This window comes from Egretta garzetta, unplaced genomic scaffold (assembly GCF_000687185.1).
Source record: "Egretta garzetta isolate BGI_Z169 unplaced genomic scaffold, ASM68718v1 scaffold11, whole genome shotgun sequence".
Taxonomy (NCBI): Eukaryota; Metazoa; Chordata; class Aves; order Pelecaniformes; family Ardeidae; genus Egretta; species Egretta garzetta.
This window is the reverse complement of record NW_009258621.1, coordinates 993,416-1,002,211: the sequence shown is the minus strand read 5'-3', so window position 1 is coordinate 1,002,211 and position 8,796 is coordinate 993,416.

Here is an 8,796-nt window from a genome sequence, read left to right as displayed (position 1 = left end):
TACCTCAGCTCTTATCTTGCACAGGATGGACCAGCATGTTTATATTTTCCTGTCTGTTTGTTATCCTACAAAACTAATATTCTGGCACAATCTATTCTTAGTAAAGATATTTTATGCTAATTTCCTCTGTATCAAAAAATCCAGTAAACATATGTACTCAGGATAGCTCTCTTGCAATTCAATACACTAAGCTATTTTGCTCTAACTTTGCAAAACATAATATAAATTTCCAAGTAGAAAAAGTGTTAAAAGAAAGGTCTGTTCTTGCAAACAGTTACGTGGTAACCAGGCCTCTCTCATGTCAACAAAATGGTCACCACAGTGACACTCTTGCCCTTTCTCTAGCCACTTTCTGCCAGGTAGGAGTCAGAGAAATGCAAAATAGCCCTAAGAGCTCCATATCTGATTAGAGGAAATTCTCCCAGCACAGGCTAGGCAGAGGCTGCCAAAGGCTTTGTTCCAGTTCCCTTTTAATAAGCCATTGCAAAGGGGTCCGAGTTAATTTTTCAAGCTGCTGCTTCATGGCACGAAGGCAATCGCCTGGACAAAATCTGCTTGGATACACCTCCTACAGCAGGCCAGCGCTGGGAGGATGATGAGGCTACTTGAAGGCAACACAGCCTGAGCCATTCTGGGCTGCTGGTTGAGTGCAGCGCTGGATCTTCTTCCAGCAGTTTCTGTGGGATTCAGACTACACTCTTGCCATTTAAAGTGCAAGTAGACTCTCTGCTAATGAGCTACCCGATGGTTTTCATGAATCCTGAATAGAGTCCAGAGACTGAAGAAAAATCATAAGGAGAACATAACACGCAATAGAATACCCAATGCAGAAGCCTGTTTTCTCTACAGCACTTTTTCCCTTCCATGATGTTCTGAAGAGTTTTTTCATGTTCCCTCATTATCTCCCTATCTTTACCAGTCAGAATAGATACCCTATGATAAACATGTGCAGGAAACTAAGCCCCAGAACAACTCCATGATTAGCCTGAGACTACTTGTGAACTGGCTGGAGATGGGAAGACTGCCCGGCTTTCTCAGTAATCCACCCCTGGCCCCAATTCAGCAGAGCACTTAGGTACTTGTTTAACTTAAACAAGATACAGTGCTTTACTGTGAATCATAGACCTTTTTGTTATTATCACTTTTACTGCAGGCCGAGGGAATTAAGCATTAGGAAAGGCCCCAAAGCAAACGGGAGCAATAAATTCAACATCCTGAGGCTCTGCGCCCTGGGTCTGTCAGAGTCCCCGACAAGAAGGAAGATGAGGTTCAGAGACTGTGGCCCAGCTCATTTCCTTCTCCTGTGGGAGACAGCAGTGAGATTAGCGACTGTAGGATTGCTGCCGCATAGAGATGTGCTAGTCACTGCTAATTATACATCCACTGGCCGCTTTTTTATTACTTGGTCAAGTAAGAAAATCTTCGCTGTGTTGGAAAAGCCAAAAGAACAGCTAATAACTGCTGGTGTCTTTTTTTTGAGAACACACAACTATGGCTATTGCTCTTCACTGTAAAAGTACAAATCTTTTCTTTATAACATCTTCAGAGAATCTTTTTTCATTACCTGCATGGAAACCCAATTTTCACAGCCTCCAAAATGAAACTTCAGGAGAGAGCCAAGAAGTTGATCGCAGCAAATGCTGGACTCCAGATGATGCATGTAGCTGGTCCTTGCTTCCTCCTGACGCACCACACATAGAAATTGTCCATCTTCTGGGCAAACTGTGCTGGTGTCCGTGTCTGAGGAAGAAAAAGTTTGAGATATAGATGTATTACGATTTATGTTTCTACGACAGATAAATACATTACTTGACTAAAGCTTCACAAACATTCCATTTTATGTGATGATTTTAATTCACTTACTGTGTGCTTTGGCATAGCTTGGGGATGTTAAGGGGAGGTAGCAACATCTCTGTGGTTAAGGCTGAAGCTAGTTTCTGTTATAGCACCCTATTTCCATCCCTTCATCATTACTCTGGCTTGGAAAGCTGCTCGAGTCTGAAGCTTGCCAGGTGTATTTTAGTCACTTTTGCAAAAACTGAGGAAAATCAGCCAAACGGCTTTCAAGTTATGGGTTGTTAAAACTTATTCTGATTGGAAATATTTAATTAGTATTTTTAGTCCTTGTCTTCAGTTTGACTGATTGAGTTGAATTAATGCAAATCCATAGCAACACTCCTGCCTTAAGAAAATTTTGCTGTAACTCTGTAATTCTCCCCAGCTGAATAACTACGACTGTAGAGCAATGTCCTCTTCCTGACCCATGTGTGCCCCATTGGGGAGGTTGTTGTCCCCAACCCTGTCTCTGATGCTTGTCTTTGCCCAGCTGCTGGAGACTGTCCCTCCTTTCGATGTCTTGGGAGGACTAAGTGAGCCCCAACTTATTTCAGCCAAGGTGAACTGGGTTACTTTAAACAATTCCGTAGTGATTCACTGCTAACCTCGCTCTCTGGCACTGATGCAGGTAGGGAGCACTCATGCTAGCAGATCTGCTCTCATTTCTCTAGGAAAGGTTACCTTCACCAAGGGAACACTGTTAACAAAATGAAGCTGTACCACTGGCCAGCAGCTCCTTCCACTAGTACAATTATTTCCAGTGCGCAGGCCCTGCGATCCACACACGAGGATCCAAGCCAGTGTTATGTTCACACTTTTGATTAAACCAGTACAAACATTTGTCTTTCTCTACCTCAAAAAATACTTGGAAACACACTTCTAACCTTTCCATATAATTACATCCTCTTAATTTGTGCACTGACAGTTTACAAAGAAAAATGGTTGCCATTGTGCAAAGATATAAACCACTCTCATTATTCATAAATCTGAGTCCAAACAGTTTTGTTTGTTTCAGAAGGAATTAAAAGTTCACTTATGTTCTTGCTGAGATTAAGGAGGCTTTTTTGGCATTGGCTTGAGTGGGATCATGACTGAACACAACATAACATTCTGAAATCATCTTCCGTTGCCCATTTCTCTTCAAGGTTTTCTTCTCTCTGGGAGGTGACCTAAAGTTACCTGCTGAGTTGCAAGAGGTCTTTTTTTTACAACAAATGCTTTCCACAAGTCTCTCAAGTTTTACGGAGCACTCTATTTTTCTATTAGTTTTCACTGCAGAAGGAATCAATCCACAAAATGTAGTACTGGCAAATAATAAAGGTGCTGGTTTCTAGTCGTTGTTAGCTGCACCATTGCCATCACCTGCTTAAAATGTGATGACTGATTGCAAATTTAATCCATGAAGAGAGAGATGGGGCTTGCTGCCTCCTCATCTAAATAAAATTTAGCAAGAAAACTAAAAATGCCAATTGTTGATAAGCCACAGTATTGTGGTTTCAATCCACAGACCATGATGGAGCTGTCTCTTTACATTAAGTGTCCTATCTCTGATTAAAACACTTTTAAATTAAATTCTGCCTGAATTCCAGCTGTCACCATTGTCCGTATCTATTTTCCCAATGAAATGCATATTTTAGAGCCTTGTTGCTGTTTTGCAATTTTTAAGTTAAAAAAACCCACATAAAATAGAGGCACCGCTGTTTTCAACATATCAACGCTCTTTCAATTAAAATTCAAATAAACCAAAATACTACTTTAAAACAAAAAGTAATTGGCCAGAGTTCTAATCTGAAAACTCCACAGCCGTGGGGAAATTGAGATCAGCGTGTGATGTCTCGCACTCCCTTTTGTAATGAGCTGGGCACTCTGAGGCCTTCCCTGACGCACAGCTAATCCTGCTCAATCCCGCTCCCCCTTCACAAGCTTCCCTCCCACTTTCTTGCCAAATTCCCTGCCCTTGGCTTCCCCTTTCTAAATCACTCTTCCTTCCCATATGATCTCCAAATTAATCATCACTCTCCCTCCCTCTCTCCGCTCTATCCCATTTTTCTTCACTTCATCCTGCTTCCTCCCCCCTTCAAAGATCTCTCAGTCACAAGTTTCCTCATTCCTCATCTCTTCCATCACTGTTGCTTATATGACAGTAGCAGCTCGTTGCATTTTTAAAAATCCCTTTCACAGTTAGGTCCTCACTGCACTCTTCTCTAAGTATACCCTTTTTTAAAAAAAAATCCATAATACAGTATTGAGCGTTCACCAGAAGAGGTGCTAGTTTTAGAGGAACAGATATCAAAAGCCTTGATAATGATCAGTAGAAACTATAAAACATTGCAAAGAAAGTAGGTTTAGAAGCAACTCTCATGCCGAGTTACTGCAATTGTAAGATGAGCAACACTAGTTTGTATAGGCATCAGCCAAATAATGTAAATGTACCCACTCTTCTTTTGAATCAATGGATTTTCTTGCTGTGCCTTGTGTGGCGGTGACAGAAATTTGCATCCATCCAGTTTCACTAATAAATACGTGGTCTTCCCGAGAACTCTTCAGTTTGAAAAGCCACTTGACCTGAGGAAGTGTTCCACCTCATTAAATAGCTTCATTTAAGGGACTGAAGTATCTTGAGGATATTTTTGAAGGTGGCATAACACAGGTAAGAGATTTGGGAGACAGTGGAAGAAAATTTCGTCATAGGTAGAGGAATCCACAGGAGACAACTGGACCATGGAGGGACTAAAGGCTTGAAAAGTTGCAGACATTATAGACTACAAAAACAAGAGAGAGAAGAAAATAAAAGGACAGTCTTAGATTTACGTTACTGGAGAAAGGAAAGTTAAAAAGAATCTCAGATTGCTACACAGATGCTATTTAAGCTCCAGAGGAGGTTTGGCAGAGTTGGTCCCACTTTTACAGCAAAAAATGACGTTATCGAGGGATGAAACAGCATTGTCAGAGTGCAATGAGGGTCCTGTTCAGAGGCCAACATGGGACGTGATTTTGGTCAATTCCTTGTTTGCATCATAAAAGCAGTATTCAAAATAATAGCAATATTTCATGCAATTGTAAGTATATTTTCTTTGCTTCCTCTCCTCTTCCTGCAACAGAGAGGCTATCTTGTTTCTATTCAGAGCACCGCATCCCTGGACACTTCAGCAGGGCCAAAAGCACTTCATGTCTTCACAGAAAACTGTATCCTGGTGGTGGCCACGTTCTCATTAGTTTTAAATGAAGTCTAAAACCAGGGGAATGAGGCCGATACAGAACCAGTGAAGTGAGATCAGTATGATGCAATTTGTCTCTGAGGTAAAATTAGTCAGTTCAGCCATTCACAGAAAATCGTTAAGACTATAAATAAGACTCCAAAGACTAATAAAAGAAGCAAGAAGGAAGAGAAAGATAATTCCATATTTACAATATCTATATATGCATACACATGATCATTGTTTTGGGATTAGGGAAATAAGCATCAATTTTGCTATGTATCATTTAGTGCTTGTACTTGGACTTATCTGTAGACCTCACAGGAGAAATCGGTCTTGGCAAGACAGAGGAGAAAAGAATAATAGATTTACAAGTCTTTCTTTAAAACATTAAAGAATGTTACTAAATGCATTATTATAAGTACTGAGACTAATTCAGTTCTGTGAGAGTCGTTAATTTCAGTGAAAAGACCTCTCTGTCCGCTGGGATTGAATTTGCCCCAGTAGTAAGATTTATATGAAACCACAATGCTACAGATACTAGAAGAAGTTTTGCTCACTTCACACACACAAGTCTTTGGTGTCATCCTAGAGCGCAACTGATGTGTGCCCTGCCAGTAGTTACCTGCAGTCTCTTTTAATAACCTAAGTTATTACTATAGTTCAGATGACAGCTGTAGGATCCCTTTCCAAATGGTACCATCACGTGTCTAAACATGTGTTCTCTAAATTGGGTGCCGGTACTGGTTTTGCATAGAGTACTGCCCAAATTTTTTTCAGGAGATGAACTGCTATGTCAGTAAAACCAACTCTATCTACAAAGTGTAGATACAGAAAAGAACAGAAAAGCCTGGATGCAAAATTTTGTCAACATATAAAGGCCACTCTTGAGTACCTGCCCCTAAGCATGTACCAGATCCACCAGTTGCAAGCATTTATTCATCTGTAGGGGAAGTGTACGGGATCCCCCTCGACTTGGGTGTCGGTCTCTTCTCCCAAGTAACAAGCGATGGGACAAGAGGAAATGGCCTCAAGTTGCGCCAGAATAGGTTTAGGTTGGACATTAGGAAACATTTCTTCACCAGAAGGGTTGTCAAGCATTGGAACAAGCTGCCCAGGGAAGTGGTTGAGTCACCATCCCTGAAGGTATTTAAAAGACAGGTAGGTGTGGTGCTTAGGGACATGGTTTAGTGGTGGACTTAGTAGCATTAGGTTAACGGCTCGTCTTGATGATCTTAAAGGGGTTTTTTTCAACCTAAGTGATTCTGTGATTCTACGACTTTAGAAATGGTTTGTGTGCCAAAAGCAGGTATCTGTATTTCACCCAAACCAACACATCTCATGTCCCTGGAGAGAAAAGGCTGTTTATTATACTAAAACTAGGTATCGCAACGCTCAACATACATGTCATCAATCCGAAACGATATTGTTTCAACTGTATCCTCCTCATTCCCCACTATTCTAGCTGTGCTGCTACCAGTTTGCTTAATTTATTGTACGATATAAATTCCTTATTATCATTAGTTACTTTTTAGGTACCATAAACATTTGTAAAGCTAAGCAATAAGAAGCAAATATTATTGTGATATTATTAAAATAAGAATGGGGTGGAACAAACACATGATAATTATGAAAGATACTGGGGTATGTTTGCACAACTTGGGTGTATTTTTAGGACATGGTCTGCCTTAGTGACGGAACATACAAGACGGAAGGAATTTCTCAGTGTTACACTAAGTTCTTTTGTTGGTTTTCTAAATATTCTGGACTAAAGTCTCTCTTGCAGTCTTTCTTGTAAAACACAGAAAATATTTTCCATCCCGGGGGGGCAGGGGGGGAGGCATTGTGAGAATTACTCATCTGGTACATAGGTAATTCCTAGCAAATGAAAATGCTGCTAGTCATTGTTGATATTACCTGTTCCACACAGCTTCTGTGGCAGGACGGCTGACCACAGCCCAGTGGGTGTATCACCAGTTGTCGTGGGGGCCGCCTATATATTTTTGGACAGGCTATCAAATGAGTAGAGAAGAAAGAATTTCTAGTTTTTCTGTTTAACTGCAGCTTACATAGCACGGTTTTAATAGAAAAATGTGTCGTGTGCCTCTCGTAGCCTCGTTCTGAGCTGAAAGCACGCTGAAAAGAACTGGTTTGATGCGCGACTTCTGTTAAGCGGAGCTGACAGAAACAAGGCTTTGGCTTTAACACCAGAAATATAGGGAAAGTGAGCACCTTTGCTAGGTATCCTCCTTTATTTGCAAACACTTGGGCTGCAATTAAAACAAGGAAAGGCTTTATTATTGGCTGAGGAAAACACAGTAACATAAGTAAATAAGTGAAACATCCACACCCATCATATCTCTGGCAGTGGTTCTTTAGTTCACTTCCCTACCAAGTGGTGCCAAAGTCCAAAGAGCTAACAACCCTTTAACTCTTTGCCTCCTCCCTTTCCCCTCTGCTACGCTATTAATGGTTAATGTATGTTCAGGATGAACTTGGCTGACGTGTCTTCAACCCCGATAGGAAGTGCTATCCGATCTGGTCCACCTACCCCGGCAATAGCAATTTATTTTTATTGCCGTCATCAGGCGTCCCCCACCCCCAGCTTCAGTCCCGATTTCCACAAGTTCAGCGGAGAGCCAGCAGGAAATACCTTACTCTCGCTGTAAAACCGCCTGTGTGCCACAGCTTCGGAGCGGGCTCCTACCACGGAGGCACTGCGGCAACTTCTTCGACGAAAGCTTTAGTAGGCAAGGACCATCAGCACCCCAGATCCTTGCACAGTGGCTCCTGTTGTACCAAGGGCGTGCCCCAGTGTGGGAAGGGAACCCTTTCCTTGTCCCAGTCTTCTCAGTTTAATCTTATCTTCTACCCATCACAAGCTCACTTATACATCTAGTAGTTCCTAAGAATATTTCTTGGAGTGTTTCCGCGTAAAAAGCTTTTAGAATTATATTCTCCGCACATTTCTTCATTCGCCAAGAGTTGGCAGGAGGGTTTCTTCCTTTGAAAGGCCATTGCCCAATCTGGGGGATCCCCTTCCCAGCCTCTTCCCAGCGCCATGGCCCGTCGGCTCGGCCTTTTCACTCGCATGGGCGGGAGTCAGTGTCCTCTCTAGCTTTGCACCATCCAGTTTGTATATAGTTGAGCGACTCTAAGCAAACACATGGGACTTTCATCTACTTGTCTATTTCATCTTCACGATTAAATGTTGGTGTTTTATATCAGCTGGTAAAAGGCCAGTTTAAAAAAAAAAAAAACAAACCATATAGGTGCTTGTTATAGCAAAATGCAGCTGAGGGTCTTCTGTTGGTTATGGAACTGAGGAAGCAGTTCCCTGAGCTGCCTCCCTCCAACAGACGCAGGACTTGTAGGGCTTTCAGAGGACGCTGAACTTCACCTACGGCCGGTGACCCTTGGCAGCTGCACCACCTTCCTCCCCTTTCCCCTGACTTCTGAGGAAGGACAAACTGACGGTACGGGTTGACTTACAGGTGACATTTAATCCCCCACGGTTAGCCGGAGCCCACCGCCGCATCCCTTACACCTTTGAGAGGAGAATCGCCACCACGCACTGCCGGGCGCCTGCCGTTTTCCACCCCAGAGGCGGCCCCGTTTCAGCGCCAAACACGCGTGTTCCACCCGTGGCAGAGCGGGCTCCCCGGGGAGCGAAGGCCCCGCGCAGGCGGGGAGGTGACCGCCATGAACCGCCGCCTTTTCTGTCACGTTTTCAGCCGTCGAGGCGTGAGGCGGGCGGGGTCCG